The sequence below is a fragment of the Octopus bimaculoides genome, chromosome 3 (genome assembly GCF_046866305.1).
Source record: "Octopus bimaculoides isolate indiv1 chromosome 3, ASM4686630v1, whole genome shotgun sequence".
Lineage (NCBI taxonomy): Eukaryota > Metazoa > Mollusca > Cephalopoda > Octopoda > Octopodidae > Octopus > Octopus bimaculoides.
This window is the reverse complement of record NC_142930.1, coordinates 166,317,718-166,338,166: the sequence shown is the minus strand read 5'-3', so window position 1 is coordinate 166,338,166 and position 20,449 is coordinate 166,317,718. Positions and strand designations below refer to the sequence as shown.

Here is a 20,449-nt window from a genome sequence, read left to right as displayed (position 1 = left end):
CAAAGGCAATAATAATAATGTTTTGCTTAATATCCTTAAACGAACCTTATTCAGGGACCTTTCGAGCAGGATGGGCTACTCGACCTGAAGAAAATTCTGACTGGGCCCCACCTGCGAGGTCATGCGCTGTTTATCTTGATATGTGATCACCATGTCGCGCACATATGGTTGTGATGCATGTGCCTGGTGTACCCTTATCAGACGGGTAGTCATGATGGGTATATTGGGCTTCGCATATTTTACCCCAGTGTCACTTTGATGGCATGCCCTGCTCTCTCACTCGACAATAATAATAATAATAATAATAATAATAATAATGATGATGATGATGATGATGATGATGATGATAATTCATTTATTTGCCACAAGGGCGAAGGATGAGGGGGACAATACAAAAACAGACGTAAAGTGGGGGTGGGGTTACATATAATGGAATAATAAAATAAAAAGTATACACGGTATACATTAGAAGAAGGGAAGTATACATAGAATAGGACTCTAGAAAAAAAGTGATCGTGGTGGGACCCCCGCCCCTGATTCAGGAGGACTTCTAGGGATAGTCAAGGAACCCCACCATCCAAGATCAGCCTGAGTACCAAGGACGAGAGCCCACTCCAACCTCTTTCTACACTGGTCACAGGTCTTTCTCAGGTCTTCACTGAGAGTGGTACCATCCACTCTTGCCACTTTCGCAACTTTCACCCACCTTTCCACAAAGTCACTCAAAGTCACTCTAACCCTAACCCTAACCCTAACCCTAACCCCTCTCCACCCTCACTTTCCTTTCCAAATAAAACTTGAAAAGAGTCGATGAGGGATTTACCAAAGAGGAATGTTTCTGTCCTCATTCCTTTCAGCCTCGTCCACCAGATAACCTCTTTCGCCACAGACAAAGGAAAACTGCCTTGCCAGCCGATTAAAGGAGAGCAGCGGGGCAATCGTCATTATGGACTCAGACGACAGACGGATCTGTCCTACACGTGACAACAGCTGACTCCACACGTGACTTCACAAGTCAGCAATCCGCCGACACTGAACGAATACACGCAGAACGGTTTCCTCGCTTTCTGAGCACCTCGGACAAGCCCGTCTGACAGCACATCTGTTCCTGTAGAGTTTATCTCGAACTGCTAGCGTCCCACCCCGGTAGCACAACCAGGCCAAAGACATCTGGAAATTATCCATAACAGTCCCCACCAGAAAGTCCTCCGGAATAGGCTTGCCAGTTCATCTTCGTCGACGCCTAGGGTCTCCCCGAGGACGTCGTCGCATTTCCCCGCTACTAATCATCTGTAAATATCTAAAGTGGAACACCTACTGATCCTATTGCTTGCCTTATAGATGACAGTGAGCGTCTGACGACATTCTAAGTGCCAGGTGACCAGTCCCGGCTTATCCTTTACCCAGAACTGCAGCTCCGTCAAGGAGACAAACTGCTGAAAGGCATGTCTCACAAACGCAGCCCACACACGTTCACCTTCTAGAAATCGCTGCAGGTGGCGTAACTTAAGTATGTGTCTGCACATTAAAATCCATGGCGTGTCTAAGCCGCCACGCAAAGGAAGTTGGCAGCAAACTGACCGCTTGACCATTGGAACGTGTCCCTTCCACAAGAAAACAAACAGGATATGCTCCAATCTAACCAAACAGTAACTGGGGCAAGACACAACAGTCAGACAATAAATAATGACAGAGGCGATGTCGACATTTTCCACCTCTGCCCAACCTTTCAGGGACAACTTGCTCTCTGTCCATTTCTGGGTAAGAGAAGTCACCCTGTTCGTCACCTCTTCCAAATTCTTATCCAGATGGCGGTCGTGACCAAACCAGACTCTGAGCAGTTTAACTGGTCCGTCAGTCCAGCATCCGATGACGCCGTCCGATGCCATCGATCTGCCTTTCCAGGTGCCCAGTTGCAATCCCACCAACTTGTCGGCATTGATTTTAGCCCCTACAACCAACTCATATTCCTTTACAATGGAATCTCGAAAATGGAGATACGAATTTCAAGGCATTTTTAAAGCAAAGTAGGGAATTTCTCAGGATTAATGGATTTGTAGAAGTCCGATAAAGACAGATTATTACATTTTGATTTTATTAAGTTATCTGACTGCAAATCAATTAATTCTAATTGCAAGGAGTCTGGAGCTTCCTCTGGACACATATCAAAAGGTGTTTCAAAAACTCATGGGTCGATTTTGTTGTCTTGTATTTCTTCAAATCTACTTTCAAATTTGTTCAAAAGATTTTTACACTTGTCAGAATATTCCTTTGTTGATTCAGGATATTGTTCACTCAATTTGGGAAAATGTGTGAATCACTTTCTTTTCAATTGTCTGACAAATAAATGCAGCATCGATTCAAAACTTTTGATATGAGAAACCAGTAAATTTTCATTTCTTCCTTCAGTTCATAAAATCATTTAAGCATTTGGGCCTTACTTAACCACCCAACTTCACAATGGTACAATAAATCCCCATACTCGGCTTCAAGACCTTTCAAGAATTCTTTAAATTCCCTATTATTCAACCATTTGTTTTTTATCCAATTAATGGCCTTAGTTACAACTATCATTACATTGTCCATTTTGAGAGATTTTGCACATAAACTTTTCATATGAATAAAAGCAGTGACACACAATTAAAGTTTCGGGATCTAAAAGATGCTTCTTAAATTCATTCTTAATCAGAGCTACGAACCCTTTTTCATGACCTACCATAGATGCAGCGCCATCTGTAGTAAGACCACTCATTTCCTCATACAGTAAATCAAAATCTTCGAATAAATTTTCATCTCTAGTTGTTCCATGCATTGATTTCAAGGCAAGAAATTCTTCCCGAATGTTGAGTTTTGCGGTTATTCCGCATATAAGATATTGCCAATTGAGCAGTGTTAGACAGATCAGTAGTCTTATCAATGGCTAATAAATACAATACAAATTCTACTGAATCAGATTTTAGAAATTTTTTAATGTCATCAACAATGTCTTTAATACGATCAGAAAAGGTTCTTCTTGATAAACTAATATTTCTGAAGAAATGAAGTTTTTCTGGGCATATATTCTCAACAGCAGTAAGGATACATTCTTTCACAAATACACCATCGCTTTGTGGTTTGAGCTTTTTTAAGCAATATTTTTCACTCACCGCATAACTCGCTCGATTCACTCTCGAGTATCGGCCTTTTAAAAAAAGTCCGTTACAAATAAGACGAAAGCACTTGTTATCTATTTCAATAAAAAAATAAAACTCAGCCCATTTTTCATCAAACAATGCACATTCATCAGCACTTCTTTTCATAAGATTCTTATTACTGATTGCCATATTGATGAAGGTATCGAAAAATTGATTTAACAAAAATTATAAACTGGTTAAATCTATATTATCACTTTCGGAATGTTTGTTATTACTGCTGCTTGGGAAAACCAAAAGCCAACTGGGTAGCAGTTGTAATGCCTGCTGTAACGACCGTACGATGCGAGATAACGAGAATGAATGCCAGGTACATCACACGGTCGATACAATAAATATAAAATGAATAATACATGTATGTGTCAGGGGGAAAAAAGGGAAACACAACCGACTAGCTTAAGAGAAAACTTATTGATCGGTTAACATGTGTTTCTGTGTATGCGTCATGTATACAGAATAATAGAGGGGCTGAGAACAAAGTGTGTGTGTGTGTGTGTGTGTGTGTGTGTGTGTGTGTGTGTGTGTGTGTGTGTATAGGCATGGATGTATGTGAGTGCGTTAAAGGTACATCTAAGAATAACAATGGAGACAGTGAAAGGGTCTATAATGAGACGTTAGAAGAATGTTTATAGACACAATAAATGAGAGATACCAGTTGGCAGTCAATTGTACACGGTAGTTGAAATACTGTATCAAGAAGTTGCGGCCATGACGCTGAGTCGTACGTGAAGTTGTGGCTGTAATGCTGCTGCCTGGGTCACTTGGTACAGGAATTCTCGCTGGTTGTATATTCGCTGTTGATCCATGGTGTAGTGATTCACGAAACAGTGCAGTATTGAAGCCAGGGCGAGTTGCTTGTTGAGTTGTGTACGTAGAGATGTTGACGACATTAAGAAGATGATGGTGGCGATGAAGATGGAGGTTCCATCCACAGTTAGGGTGTGACACTTTTTCACACGGCTGTCCTCATCCATACGTGACGCATGACCATACCAGCGCAGTCGTCTCTCTTGCACATCACATCTGATGCTTCTTATGCCCTGTCGTGTATGCACACTGAAATTACACATCCAACGGATCATACTGGCTTCATTTCTTTCATGCCTACGCATGTCCTCAGCAGTCATAGCCCATGGTTCACTGCCACGTAGCATGGCAGTTCACACACATGCATCATACAATCTACCTTTCATCCTGAGCGAGAGGCCCTTTGTTACCAGCAGAGATAGGAGCTCCCTGAACTTTGTCAAGGCTATTCTTATTCTAGCCACTACACTCTCAGGGTAACCACCCCCACTACAGACTTGGTCACCTAGGTAACAGAAGCTGTCAACTACTTCTAGTTTCTCCCTCTGGCATGTGATGGAATCAGTTTTCTGTACATCTTTAGAGTTTATTGCCCCTGTGCATCTGCCACACACAAAGACTATCTTCCCGGTTAACCTTCCTTTGATATTGCTGCACTTATGCGTACATAGCTTACACTGGGTACATCTTATGGAGTTTCTACCCAATGTTGGCTTGGCGATAACTATTAATTTCCAGTACCGCTGCTGTAGTCTCCCTTAGAGAGACTTAGAAATATTAATAACTCTATTTCTGAAAACCAGTGGATAGATTCCACTGAAATTAGATAAATAACCTCTGAACAGACAGTCAGTAGCGCCGCCTGGCTGGAGCATGGCTGCTCTGCATTGACAAGGGGCAACACCCTGAAACTAGTCTGCAGATGCCAAACCAGCAAGGGGAAACTGCTGACCTCCCCTGTTCGAAGATTATAAAGGACACAGACTCCGTGTGTCATATAGCTAGCTAGAGGCGATGGCTTCTTGGAGCTAATTCACGGCAGCTTTCGTCCTAATTTTGGGACTGCCATGTTGGCTTGGCGATAACTATTAATTTCCAGTACCACTGCCGTAGTCTCCCTTAGAGAGACTTAGAAATATTAATAACTATATATATGTATATATATATTCTTTTATTTGTTTTATTTTGAGTGCAGCCATGCTGGAGCACCGCCTTTAGTTGAACAAATCGACCCCAGAACTTATTCTTTATAAGCCTACATCGGTCTCTTTTGCCGAACCACTAAGACATAAACACATCAACATCAGTTGTCAAGCGATGGTAGGAGGAAAAACACACACACACACACACACATACAAATATATATATTTCAGTTTGCATCAACCAAATCCATTCACAAGACTTTGATCGGACTGAGGCTATAGTAGAAGACACATGCCCAAGGTGCCACGCAGTGGGACTGAACAAGGAACCATGTGATTGGGAAGCACAGCCATGCTTGTGCCTATATATATATATATATATATATATATATATCATCATCATCATCATCATCATCATCATCGTTTAACGTCCGCTTTCCATGCTAGCATGGGTTGGACGATTTGACTGAGGACTGGTGAAAACGGATGGCAACACCAGCCTCCAATCTGATTTGGCAGAGTTTCTACAGCTGGATGCCCTTCCTAACGCCAACCACTCAGAGAGTGTATATATATATATATATATGTATGTATGTATGTATGTATGTATGTATGTATATACAACCTTCTACATATACTTATATATATATATTCTCTAATTCTTTTATTCTTTCACTTGTTTCAGGGTAATCTGTAAATGTGGTAGACATGACAATTAGATAGATTAATCAAGTGTGAGTAAATGAAAGTCAGTGTGAAACAAATGAGTCGGGGGAGAGGGAGAAAGGAGGAATGCTTACAGAAGTTTTCGTTTGACCCAGTGACATTGTTTCTCGTTCAGCCCCAAAACCATCTGCAACAGAGTGTTACAATCGCAAACAGAGAATTGACCCCTTTGGCTGGTCAGTTGGTCATATTTATAACAGTCTGCAACCGATAGAAAGATGGACAAACCTTAGCTAAAAATTCAGGTTAGATCCGGTTCATCTGAAATTAGTTTCACCAAGCTGGTTATTAAAAACTCATCAAGCATTGTTTCAATTAACAAGAAGTTTTCCCCCACCCCCGCTACTGATTTGACAGGTGAAAGTACGACCAGTAATTCTGAGATGCGGTTTCAAATCTCAGGCAGGGTCAAGCTAGATCCCTACATGCTAACAGTTGAAAATTCAAATTTCAAAAGAACTCCAAATATTTTTCACTTAAACTGAATTTAAAGTAATATGGTCTTGGTAGGGTACCAACAACTGCTTTATTACTATTGCTTGCTTTAGTTTGGGGCTGCAGGACCAATTATCCTTCCACAGGAGCTAGATTAAAAGTTTACACAGAGTGTGGTTTTGAAGTTAGTGTATATATATATATATATATATATATATATATATATATATATATATATATATATATATATATATATATACATATATATATATATATATATATACAGGGGTTGAACAAAATAATGGAAACACCTTAAAATTTCAAACAAATTTATTTTAATATGGGGTAGTATAACCAAAACTGCAAAGACAATCTGGAACTCAATTGACAAAAGAAAACTCCAGTGATTGGTGTAGCAGCATTACAGTCAACTGCTACAAAGGCAAAAGTGATGCCCTAGACAGAATTAATTACAGAGGCATCAAATTTCTGGACCAGGTGATGAAAATGACCCTTTCTGTAGAAAGGGTCATAACTCAATTATTTAGGAAGAGAGTTAGCATAGATGTGATGCAGTTTAGATTTTTGCCAAGGAGAAGCATCACTGATGCTATCTTCCTGGGGAGGCAACTGTAGAAGATCTTGGCCCAAAATAGACCTCTGTATTTGGCTTTTATTAATATGGAGAAAGCCTTTGACAGGGTTCCCTGCAGAAGCTAAGGATAAATGAGTGGTTGGTGAGGACTGTACAAACCATGCACATGGATGTTGTCAGTAGCAGATTCTATATCAATCCAGCAGAGGAAACAACACTGATTTTGTTTTGAGAGATTCGCCTGTAGATGTCATAACTCTAACACATCTCTGTACCTCACCAAATAAATACTGGTTAAATTAAATGTTCCAGGTATCAGGACAAACCATACAAGTTTACTACAAAAGAGCAAACACTCAAGTTTTGCTTAATTAAACAAATTTATTGCACAAAAAAGAAAAAAAACTCGTAAATTATACCTGCATACAATACAACAATTAAAGGAAAATACTCAAACGAAACATCGGGCAAGCAACTGCACATGATCTTCAAAACACAAACATAAACATACACACACACACACATACACATCATCATCATCATCATCCTCATCATCATAATCCTCAACATCATCACCATCATCATCATCATTACCATCATCGTTATCATCATTATCATTGTCATCATTTAACGTCCGTTGTCCATGCTGGCATGGGTCGGACGGTTTGACCGGGGCTGGCAAGGCTGGAGAGCTGCTCAGATTCCATTGTCTGTTTTGGCCTGGTTTCTACAGTTGGATGCCCTTCCTAATGCCAACCACTTCACAGAATGTACTGGCTGCTTTTTTATGTGGCACCAGCACAGGGGATTTTATGTGGCACACATACGGATTCTTTCATTTTGTGGGGATAAAACGTTTCGATGTCTTCTAACTTTCTGTAAATATTCAACAAAACAATACATACTTTCACTACATGTGTTGCTAAATTTTAAATCCTCTATCAAATCATATATGTACTGCTAAGCCTTGCACATGTTGCTAAGCTTTGCTTGTGTTGCTAAGCCTTGCACATGTTGCTAAGCCTTGCACATGTTGCTAAGCCTTGCACATGCTGCTAAGCTTTGCAGTGCTGCTAAGCCTTGCACACATTGCTAAGCCTTGCACATGTTGCTAAGCTTTGCTTGTGTTGCTAAGCCTTGCACATGTTGCTAAGCCTTGCACATGTTGCTAAGCCTTGCACATGTTGCTAAGCGTTGCACATGCTGCTAAGTCTTGCATATGTTGCTAAGCTTTGCAAGTGTTGCTAAGCCTTGCATGTGTTGCTAAGTCTTGCATGTGTTGCTATGCTTTGCATGTGTTGTTAATCCTTGCATGAGTTGCTAAGCCTTGCATGTGTTGCTATGCTTTGCATGTGTTGCTAAGCCTTGCAAATGTTGCTAAGCCTTGCATGTGTTGCTAAATCCAATTTACTAAACCTTGACATCTAGACATATCCTGTCTGACAGATATTGAAGAGCTAAACCCTGTGGAGAATGCATTTCATTGTTCATAGAACAGAGTCTTCTTCTCCTTCTTCTTCTTCTTCTTCTTCTTCTTCCTTGTGGACCCGTGATGTAAATTAGGTAGAAATTAGAGCAATGATATTTAGATGTCATTGATAAGAAAAGCAGAATCTAAAACTGTTTGTTTCTGTGGCAGAGAAGTACAAGAACTAATCTTTATTTTCAAATATGACTTTCCCCCACCCCTTACTCCACCTGAAATATTTGATGAGAAAAGGTCAAAATCTTATTTTCAGACATTATCTCATTGTTTCCTGCTGGTGAATATCACTTTTACTAAAAACACTTTAGCCTCACTTCCTGCAACACTCTTCTTAGTGCTCTGTTCGCATTTATATTGGATATATTTTAGAAAATTACCATATATATATATATATGAAATCAAAATCGAACCAAATTCGACGACTGGCACCCATGCCGACCTTTCCTTCATTGGACACTAAACTCTGTTTGCGAAGACCTGTTGGGGCAAGTGAAATCAAAATCGAAATCGTAATTGAACCGTATTCGATAACTGGCACCTGTGCCAGTAGAGCACTAACAGCACCGTCCGAGTGTGATCATTGCCAGAGCAGTTGTCTGGCTTCTGTGCCAGTGGCACGTAAATAGCACTATTTGAGCGTGACCGTTACCAGTGTCACCATACTGGCACTTGTGCCGGTGGCATGTTAGAAAACATTCGAGTGAGGTTGTTGCCAGTGCCGCTGGACTAGCTCCTATGCAGGTGGCACGTAAAAAACACCATTTTGAGCGTGGCCGTTGCCACTACCGCCTGACTGGCCCTCGTGCCAGTGGCATGTAAAAGCACCCATTACACTCTTGGAGTGGTTGGCATTAGGAAGGGCATCCAGCTGTAGAAACTCTGTCAGATCAGATTGGAGCCTGGTGCAGCCATCTGGTTCGCCAGTCCTCAGTCAAGTCGTCCAACCCATGCTAGCATAGAAAGTGGACATTAAACGATGATGATGATGATATATATATATATATATATATATATATATATATATAACAAAGTAAAGTTGTAAGATACTGCACAAGTGGAAATAAATATGAAAGAAGGTTTGAAAATGCAATTTTAAAGATGTTTATTCACTTGACTGGTTTCACTTTTTTAGAAAAAGATTCTCAAAATTAAAATGTAAAGCTTTGTATAAGCTTTGTTGTGTTAAGTACTGGCCGTCACAAAAATATTAAAAAACAGAAATGCATTCTTTGATACTAATAAGAAAATGTTAAAAACATGTAGGCCGTTTTTGATTGGTCCCAGAGTTTATTGTGACGTGTGTATATGGGTCTGTGTGTATTTTATATTTGGTAGGATGGTGTGTGTATATGTGTGCACGTTTGTGTGTGTGTGTATGTGAGTGATTAATATTTGTTAGGGTGTTGTGTGTGCGCATGTGTATGTATGTGTTTGTTCGCATGTGTGTGTGTGTGCCTCTGTGTGCGTGTGTATGTTTGTGTGTTTTATGTTGGTGGGGATGTTATGTGTGTGTATGTGAGTGTGAGATGAATGCTGACAGAAAGGCGATGACAGCAGTGCTGGAAATAGTGTCGGAGAAGTGGGGGGGGGGGGCAGGATAGAAAGATTTGACGAAAGACAGGAAGGAGTCTAGTTGTTCGCGGGAGAGTGAGGTCGCACTGATACAGCTGTCAATATAACAACTGTATAGTTCGGGAGTGGGACCAGTGAAACATCTGTTGTACCAGCATAGGTGTAGGGGCTAAGGGCTTATGGGACTACTGCCTCCAATAAAGTAGTATTTGTTATTCCACTCATCTTTCACTTCACTTTCTGCTCTTTCCCTAAACCATTCAACAATTGATCTCATGATATTATTATTTCTTTTACAATCTTTTACAAGTCCGCCGAGGCTAATTCTAAGTAATTACGATAATCACACGCGCGCACACACACACACACACGCACCCATTCTCTCACTCTCTCTCTCTCTCTCACCCCCTGTAGGGAAATGATGTTGTCATTGCACCTTGCGCAGTGCAATGTAGGCATTATCTAAGGGTCTTTTCAGCGTCCCTTCGGCCCCGAGCTGCAACTACAATTTTTCTACTACTACCCCTCCATTCATCTGCTTTCTTCATTCTTGCTGCCCACTATCTCAGATTTATTCTTTTTTTGAACAAAAGATATAAGACACAAGTTAAAAAAGATTCCAAACAATTCAACTCCTCTGATTGACTTTAAGACCCCATTAGTAGGGGCCTTAACTCCTACATTTTAGAGCTCCATGTGCTCCATTTTTCAGGAGCAAAAACCTTTGAATAGGTTTCATAAGATTTGGATTTTGGAATCTGGGCATAAAGATGAGTAGAATGGGATAAATATGTCATGATCAGAATTTTTGTTAGGGTTTGTAAAGAGGGAAAGAACCCCTATTAAAATTCTTAATCTCCAATTTTGACGAAATTCAAATCATAGATATTCCAGTTCGTTACAGAAAATAGAAAAGAAAAGTCTAATTCTTCAATTCAATGTGACATAGGCAATGCCGAGTATCTCTGCTACTATAATTATATAATGTCTTTATATAATTATTATTTTAGTATATATATATATATATATATATATATATATATATATATATATATATATATATATATATATATATATATATATATATATATATGTTCTATACAAAAAAAAATGTTACTATATTTTAACTTCAAGAAAACAACTTATCCCACAGGCTCTTAACACACACAACCTGTGTCTGTTTTGTTGTGATCAACAGAGCGAACACTCCAGCTTGTAGACTAGTTTCTGGGTTCCTCCCTGTCCTCAACACTGGACGTTCGTCTGCTAGAGACGCCAGTTATTCGTCCTTGCTGACAAGATATAAACAAAGAAGCAACTATGAGTCTCTGATCTCATAACAAACTAAAAATAGCTGGTTTCAAATGTTTCTGAGAGCACAGTGTTATTTCATTATGTTGGCAGATGCAGTTCATCCAGAATTTTCAACCATTAATGGAAGCAAACAAACAATGGGGGGGGGGGGGGAAACGTGGCTTTCTTCATCAGGGTGGAGAGAAAAGAATCTAACATGTGGCTGTGAAGCAAACTTCTTGCTATACACCCATAGCTCCACCTACAAACCATGCCTAGGCATATATATATATATATATATATATATAGATAGATAGATAGAGAGAGAGAGAGAGATAGATAGATAGATAGATAGATATGTATATATATGTATGTATATATATGTATATATATATATATAAACGATGTATATATCTATATAGATATATAATCGATGTATATATATCTATATATATATATAATCAACCCTAGAACTTATTTTTGTTTAAGCCTAATACTTATTGTCAGTTTCTTTTGTCGAACCACTAAGTTATAGGGATGTAAACACACCAACACCAGTTGTCAAGTAGTGGGGAGGGGAGACAAACACAGACAAAGACACACATAAACGCACACATAAATACATCATCATTATCATCATCATCATCATCATCATTTAACATCATTTGTCCATGCTGGCACGGGTTGAAGGCTTGACGAGGGCTGGCAAGCTGAGGGGCTGAACCAGATTCCACTCTGATTTGGCATGGTTTCTACGGCTGGATGCCCTTCCTAACACCAACCACTCTGAGAGTGTAATGGGTGCTTTCACATGCCACTGGCACAGGTGTCATTTGCGTGACACCAGTATCTGTCATGACTATGATTTCACCCAACTTGATGGTTCGTCCTTCTCAATCACAGCACATTGCCAAAAGTCTCAGTTATTTGTCATTCCTCCACATCCGATGCTTCTTATGTCCAATTTTTCTCTCAGGGCACTTACAGTCATGTATGCACACTGGCATTACACATCCAGTGAAGCATACTAGCTTCATTTCTTTCAAGCCTACACATGTCCTCTGCAGTCACAGCCCTGCAGTGTAGCATAGCTGGTCGCATTCAGCCATCAAACAATCTGCCTTTCACTTTGAGAGAGAGGCTCTTTATTGCCAGCAGGAGTAGGAGCTCTCTGGACTTTGTCCAACCTTATTCTTATACTAGCAGCTATGCTCTCAGAGCATCCATACCCGCTACTGACCTGGTCATCTAGGTAATGGAAGCTATCACCTACTTCTAGTTTTCCCCGCTGGCACTTGATGGAGTCTATTTTCTGAACATTTTTAGCGTTAATCGTACTTATGCAACTTCCACACACAAAGACTAGTTTTCCTGTAAATCTTCCACTGATATTGCTGCACCTCTTATGTGTCCATAGTTTACACTGAGTACATCTTATGGAATTTCTACCTATGCCTTTCCTACAGATAGAGCAGGGCCATCTACCCAAAAGCATTTGTGATTTGTCTGCTTTCCTACTTACTAAGTCTTTGGGTTTTGCTAGGTTGACTCTAAGGCCCTTCAATTCTAGACCTTGCTTCCACACCTGAAACTTCTTCTCTAGTTCTGGTAACGATTGAACTATTAGAGCAGGTCATCAGCATAGAGGAGCTCCTAGGGGCAGCCTGTCTTAAATTCCTCTGTTATTGCCTGGAGGACTATGATGAACAAGAGGGGGCTGAAGACTAATTCTTGGTGAACCCCTACTTGTACCCTGAATTCTTTGCTATACTTGTTGCCAACCCTCACCTTACAGACAGCATCCCTGTACATAGCAGCAACCCTGTATAGCTCTCACCAACCACTCATCTATCCCTAGTTTCCACATTGACCATCAGGTAAGGGATCAGAAGACCCTGTCAAAGGCTTTCTCCATGTCAACAAAAGCCAACTACAGAGGTTTATCTTTGGCCAGGTATTTTTCCTGCAGCTGCCTTACCAGAAATATAGCATCAGTGGCACTTCTCTCTGGCACAAACCAAACATCTCATTTAGACTAACTCTCTCCCTAATTAGTTGGGCTATGACACTCTCTGTGACTTTCATCACCTGATCCAACAATTTGACACCTCTGTAATTATTTCTATCTAAGGTGTCACCTTTACCTTTGTAGCAATTGACTATGGTACTGTTACACCAGTCATTGTGTACCACATGATGCTGTTACACTAGTCCTTTGTCTACCACATGGTTAACTATATTGGTGACTAGACCATAACCTACACTGCCAGATATCTTAAGCATCTCAGTGGTGATTCCTGATGGGCCAGGGGCTTTCCCTGTCTTCATATCCTTAATTGTTTTATCTACTAAGATCCTGTCAATTCGGATAGCTGGTCCCTCAGTTGGGTCAACATTTGGCAGACTCTCCTTCTCCAATTCATTCCCTACATTTAACAGCCTTTCATAATGGCGTTTCCAAGCCTCTTTCTTTGCAGAATCACTAAATGCAAGTGAGCCATCGTCCATGTGGACACATTTCTCTCCTATGACATCACAGTCTCTCACACACTGATTTGCAATCAGAAACCTTTCAAGTCTCTGGTCCTCATGTCGCAGAACATTGGCAAGCTTGTTTTTCTGATAATTTCCCTGGCTAAATATGTCTGGCTCCTAGCTTCCATTCTGACCACACACACACACACACACACACACACACACGCATACACACACACACACACACACACACACACACATATATAAAACAAGTTTAAAATTAGGGCCGTTAAATTTTTTTCCTTTATTAGAGTAAATATGGCTCACAGCTGTTTCCTGTAGTCATTATAGGTACATTACTAATAGGTTTTCTCAATTGATCTATCGATCAATTGAGGCAAATTGAACGAGCTAAGAAAATTAATGCGACTTTCCTTTGTGAGAGTCATTTCTGGTTATAACAAAACGGAACACTGAAGGAGTGGTGAGTGCGTGGGGAGGGGGGATGCAAGTAGAAGAAAGGAAAGAAGAAAACAGGTCAGAAAGAATTAAGGAAAGGACAGAGGAAGAGGTCACTTTAACCTAAGTAGGGGCTGACCAAAGCTTGGGAAAGGGACAGTCATAAAACATTAGTGCTTTTAGTCAGGCCAACACACATAACCATATCAGCATTGTTTGTAGGTTAGGTATTGTCCAACTGTTGTGTTGTAATTTGATATGGTGCAGAAGTGGGTGTGTGGTAAGAAGACTGCTTCCCACCTACTGATGGAAATATGGAACAATGGAAAGATAGAAACAGAGAGAGAGGGGGGAGAGATCGAGAGAGAGAGAGAGAGAGACAGAGCAAGAAGAATAGAAATACAGAAGTATGGAAGGACAGAAAGAGAAAAAAAAAAAGAAATGATGGAAAGTCCTACTGCATGGTATATATATATATATATATATATATATATATATATATATATATATATATATATCATCATCATCATCGTTTAACGTCTGCTTTCCATGCTAGCATGGGTTGGACGATTTGACTGAGGACTGGGGAAACTAGATGGCTACACCAGGCTCCAATCTGATTTGGCAGAGTTTCTACAGCTGGATGCCCTTCCTAATGCCAACCACTCTAAGAGTGTAATGGGTGCTTTTACGTGCCACCGGCACGAAGGCCAGTCAGGCGGTACTGGCAACGGCCACACTCGAAATGGTGTATTTTACGTGCTACCTGCACAGGAGCCAGTCCAGCGGGACTGGCAACGAACTCACTCGAATGTCTTTTCACGTGCCACTGGCACAAGTGCCGGGAAGGCGATGTTGGGAACGGTCATATATATATGTGTATGTATGTATATACGATAGGCCTCTTTCAATTTCCATCTACAAAATGCACTCACAAGGCTTTGGTTGCTCTGAAGCTATAGCAGAAGACACTTGCCCAAGGTGCCACACAGTGGGACTTTCCATCATTTCTCTTTTTCTCTTTCCGTCCTTCCATACTTCTGTATTTCTATAGATAAACACTTGAACTTAAATAACAAATACTCTGAAATCTTTAAGAATAAAGTTAGATTAGACCATGGCTTAACTTGCAACCTAGCCTTGATCTTAGCCTTGATCAACAATAAAAAGCTAAATGCCTTCAATGAAACTAGGAAAAATAACATAAAACATAGTAACCAATTGGTAGATATAATAAATGTCATCCCTAAACAAGGTTGAGTGCATGGCTTGCACATGGTTCATAGTCTGCATACCTGTTAATGTTTTTAAGAAGTGCTTGTAGCCTTTTCGCCAAGCCCTTCATGCTGGAAGCGTTATCGTATGACTGACCATGGATATTTTCAAGTGAAAGCTTATGCTCCTCCAGAAATTGTGTTATTTTGTTGAACAAGGTCATGGATGAATGCTTTTCTATTGGCAAAAATGCTAAGAATCTCTCACTGGGTTTTCCATTATAACAGTATCAAACCATAACTGCCCGCTGGTCAACATGTGTCAATAATAGAGTCACCAATAATTGAGTAGTATTTGATGTCTAGGTTGCTGATTTGATTCACCACATTATCTTTCACATGTCTTCCCATGATTTCAATCAATTATTCATACATGAATTTGGATAGCTAAGTAATATTTACTTTTACATTTTTACATCTCTCTAAATGTTCATGTAAAAATAGGTCAAACTCTACAATCAGCTGAATGGCCACCCCCATGGAATTTCCATTGTTTGGAGGGTCCCACTTTTTCTCGTGACCTTTAAATGCTAAACCACTTTCACTTAAAAACTTTACAACTGCTACAACTCTTTTTTAGTTCTTCAAAATAGTGCTGCATGTTTTTTCTCAATTGTTGATCCAATATTTTTATTTGACTTTCGTGTTAACCAACCCAACATTGCTCTTTTATGTTCCATGCTATCTTCATGATTTTCTAGAGTTCTAAGTATATTCATCCAATCAGAAAACCCACCCATTGTAAGTGATGTTTGGCATTTAGAAAAATAGTTTCTAAACAAAACAGTACACACAGCCTTTGCTCTTTGAGTCATCTAATCAGGATCTCATCACAGTCTGACCATTTTTCAATCTTTTTTTCAAAGAACTTGTTTGAGAAACATCGATTTTGCTGTTTGTAAATCTTGTTGGATTCATTATGTACATTATTCTGAAAAAAAAAAAAGAAAATCTGATGTCTTGCATTAAACAGTTTTGTGTGAAATCTTTATCAATTGATACAGGCCAGCTTGTCAAGTCACTGTATTCTTTGAACTCTCTAAATTTGCTTCCTGTTTCCTGTTTCTGCTCTCTCTTTTCTCGAAGTTTTTGACCACCATGATCATCATCTGCACCAAAAGTGTCAACAGTAGGTTGATTATTGCTAAACAGAGCACTCATGGTTTGTGTCCTGTCATTGACTTCACTGGTGTTTGCATGGCTGGTTTCAGTTGCAGGTGATGACAAACTTTTACTTGACATTGTAAAATAGTTTGATAGTTTTTGACATTTAGAAATTTTGTTAGAGTACTTTTCCTTGAGTTGGTGCTTCTGCTGTCTGCTTATATACTTTCTTGAAAACACTGCTATTCCTCTTGGGGCCTAGACCACTGTATATAAAAAAAAAATTGGGGTAATATTTTCATTAGTCACAGCAAGGCAGAGATCAATCAAAATAAGGGTCCACAACTTAATATTTTGTCATAAATGAAGAATTGCTCATTTTGTCCAAGGCGATACTCAAACAATTTTTAAAGTGGAAAAAATGCTTTGTTACTGAACAGATTTTAAGTCCAAAGGTAGGAAGCAAACCTTATCATTGGTCACTGGTCGTTAATTAATGGTGACCCCTGAGAAAATATGAATTTTTATCTCTACCGTGCTGATGTAGTACTAGACATTATTTACATTATTTACATTTGACAGATTTTGTCCTCATCTTGTTTGTTGTTAACACAACGTTTCAGCTGATATACCCTCCAGCCTTCATCAGGTGTCTTGGGGGAAATTTCGAACCTGGGGTCTCATTTTTAAGGTATTTTTCAATGTTATTATCATTATTATTATTATTATTATTATCATTATTATTCGGTCACTGCCTGGAATCGAACTCGGAATCTTGGGGTTAGTAGCCCGCGCTCTTAACCATTACGCCACATGCCCGTGGGCAAATATCCGTCAAATGTAAATAATGTACATAATTCCTCTTCTCTTAAATATAGAACTGTAGTACTAGATATATTTGATGATGGGAGGGACAGGGCTGAAGTTTCCCAAATAATTCAAGAACAGCAAATTATCTGCGAGTCAGTTGTACTTTTCTTTTTTTATGCAACTCTACACTGGCAGTAGATGAAACAGCTTGTGGCAAGGCACTACATTGTGCATAGGAATATGAGATGATATTATCCACTAAGACTGGTAACAGAAATCTGCAGGGCAAAATACAAAAAACCAAAAAAATTGACAGAATTAAGTTACTTCAGAGGGAACCCTCCAGGATTAGGAGCCATGAAGCTTAAGCTTCATGAGTTTTATAGTAGATCCGCCAATGGTTTTTGTTGCTATCAAGCACAGTAGCGGAATTATATCAGAAGATGAAAGATTATCAGTTGTAATACTTATGAAAGAAATATTCTGTGCTGATGAAGGGAAATAACCTGGAAATTGCGATACACAGATATTGTTTTGAGCTGAGTGGGGGTGCTAGGTTCCCTTGTTCGAAAATATAAGGACATAGATCGTGTCATATAGTCAGCTGGAGATGATGTCTCCTGGGGCTAAATTACAGCAACATTCGTCCTAAACCAGGACTGGCATGTTATGTTGGCAAACAATCTTTACTACAAATTACTATTGCTGAATATCTCACGGTGTGAGATTTAAAAATAGTAATTTTCTAATGAAATAAATTGTTGTACTACAACTAAGGAAAAGAAAGAAAAAAAACTGTTTTTCGAAAAAATTTCTTTTTATTAAAAAAATGTTTCAGATTAATTTGAAAACAACAATCTGAAAAATCCCCACCAAAGAAATTGCAACTTAGGTGAACGACCTATCCCTGAAGTTCGTCAACTTCGGGGGGGAGCAGGGGAAGTCAGGATCAAGGATTGATGTGTGTGTGTGTGTGTGAGAGAGAGAGAGAGAGAGTGAGTGTACGTTTTTAAGGCGTGTGTAAATGTGTTTGTGTGTGTGTGTGTGTGTGCGCGCGTGTAAATGTGGAGCGTGTCTGTGTGCGTTTTGTGTGTGTAGACAAAGAGTGTATGTTTGAGTGAGTGAAAGGAATGTGTGTGTGTGTGTGTGTGAAGATCACCCCCACCACCATCATCGATACAGTTATCAGCAGCAGCCGCAGTATCGGCATCCTCAAATCAATAAGCCAACCTCATTAAACGATACACAATTGTTGTTTAGTACTATTTCAGGTGGGGGGAGGGGGAGGTAATTAATCAAGACCCATTATACGTTTACAATTTTCAAAAAAAAAAAAAAAGAAATACCCCGTTCATTTTCTAATGTGAAAAAAATGTACCCTGGACTACTTCATCCATTGTAACTTGCATCTTCTGAAACGATAGAATGTAATTTGACCGCCGGTCAGTCCTGATCGACTAGAGCTAGCACTAAAAAAGAGATCGTCTAACCGCAGGGGTTCTCAACTGGGTCCCACATGACCTTTGGGAGGTCCATATATGATTTTACTGCAATAAATTAGTCATACTTCTACAACACATTGTTTGCTTCTACAGTTTAATAATTTTTTAAATACAATTCCTAATATTTAATTCTAAATATATAAGGAGAGTTCATTCAGGTGAAACAGGAATTAAAGGGGTCCAGAGATGAAAAAAAAATTGTTGAGAACCACTGGTCTACAGTATGACCTTTGTGGGAAAAAAAAAGACAAGGTGCACTTTAAGGAAGGTTTAATGAGAGAGAAGGCAAATCTCGCTTCAATCGCATCAGTTTAATAGAAAGGGTGATGAATTAGTCGAGATGACGAGTTATAATGAGAGCGAGAAAAGGCGGGAGGGAGAAAAAGAGATAACAATTGTAGAATGAGAGAGGTTAAAATAAGAGAGATAGAAAGAGAGAGAGAGGGGGAGGGGTGTGTGTATGGCGGTGAGAACAAATGTGAGCTTAGACTGTACAACCTAGACTGTAACTCCCCCTCCACTCCAACCCTCACTCAAAACTCCCAAATAGCTGACATAAATGACAGTCGTCATCGTAAGTCTCTTTCTCTCTCACTTTTCATCATTTCTCTTCTCTTTCTCCCTTTCCATACTTCTATATTTCTATTCTTCTAGCTCTCTCTCTCTCTCTCTTTCCATATTTCGATTTTCCTTCCTTTTTTTCTCTCTCCCTTTCATTCTTTTCTTTCTCTTTCCCTATTTCCATCGTTCTAACTTTCTCTTTTACTACCTTCTGTATATCTCTATCTTTCAATTCTTCTCTTTCGTTCTTTCATTTTCTTTTTTGTCGTTCTATATATTTCGTTCTTTCCATTTTCCTCTTTCTATTCTATCAATATTTAATAAATTCCTCACCTTGGACAGTGAATAACTCTTCATACGTTCTGGATAAATTGAAAGATGTGTCTAACACATCTGCAAATAATCACCACTACCATCGCTACTACTACTATCGTGGTCCTCCCTCTACCACTCCCACTATCATCATCACCACCGCCGCCACCATCAGGGCAGTCTGACTGATGAAAATGGCAGGAATTTGTCGGGTTTTTTTTTCTCTCTGAAACAATGAAGGCAGATTCCTCCTAATTTTGGTTAGCACATTGAGTTAGAAAGACAAACACATAGTGACAGACAAGGATAGATTAAGTGAACTGGACTAGCCGCTCCAGTCGATGGTGGTGGCCATTGGCAACATATTTAAAGGTAAAGCATCCTTGTTTCTTTCTCTCTCTCGATCTCCGTGGTTCTTGAGTTCATTGTTTTTCCATTCCTCCTCGAAAACATATTACCTGTGCTGTGGCTCCTGTTGTAGGGGGTCGTCTTCTGGTTACTGTGCATGGTGCTGTTGTTTGAGAGAATTACATGTACGCCAAAAATCTTTCAAGGTTATTGTAAAACTGGAAATATCTTGGCATGAAGAAAATCAAATGTGATACACACATGTATATACACATAAACGCATACACACACATCATATACCTATATATATATATATATATATATATATATATATATATATATATATATATACACATA

General features: G+C 39.4%; 1 protein-coding gene across 1 annotated transcript in view; it reads left to right on the top strand.

Annotated features, from left to right (window-relative positions):
* Positions 1 to 19,918: 19,918 nt before the first annotated feature.
* The window catches only part of LOC149136840 (uncharacterized), a 28,086-nt gene continuing 27,555 nt past the window's right edge, over positions 19,919 to 20,449 (top strand). The window contains exon 1 of the mRNA XM_052965981.2: positions 19,919 to 20,116. The gene's annotated coding sequence lies outside the window, so the exon portion shown is untranslated. The remainder of the gene's footprint in view (positions 20,117 to 20,449) is intronic.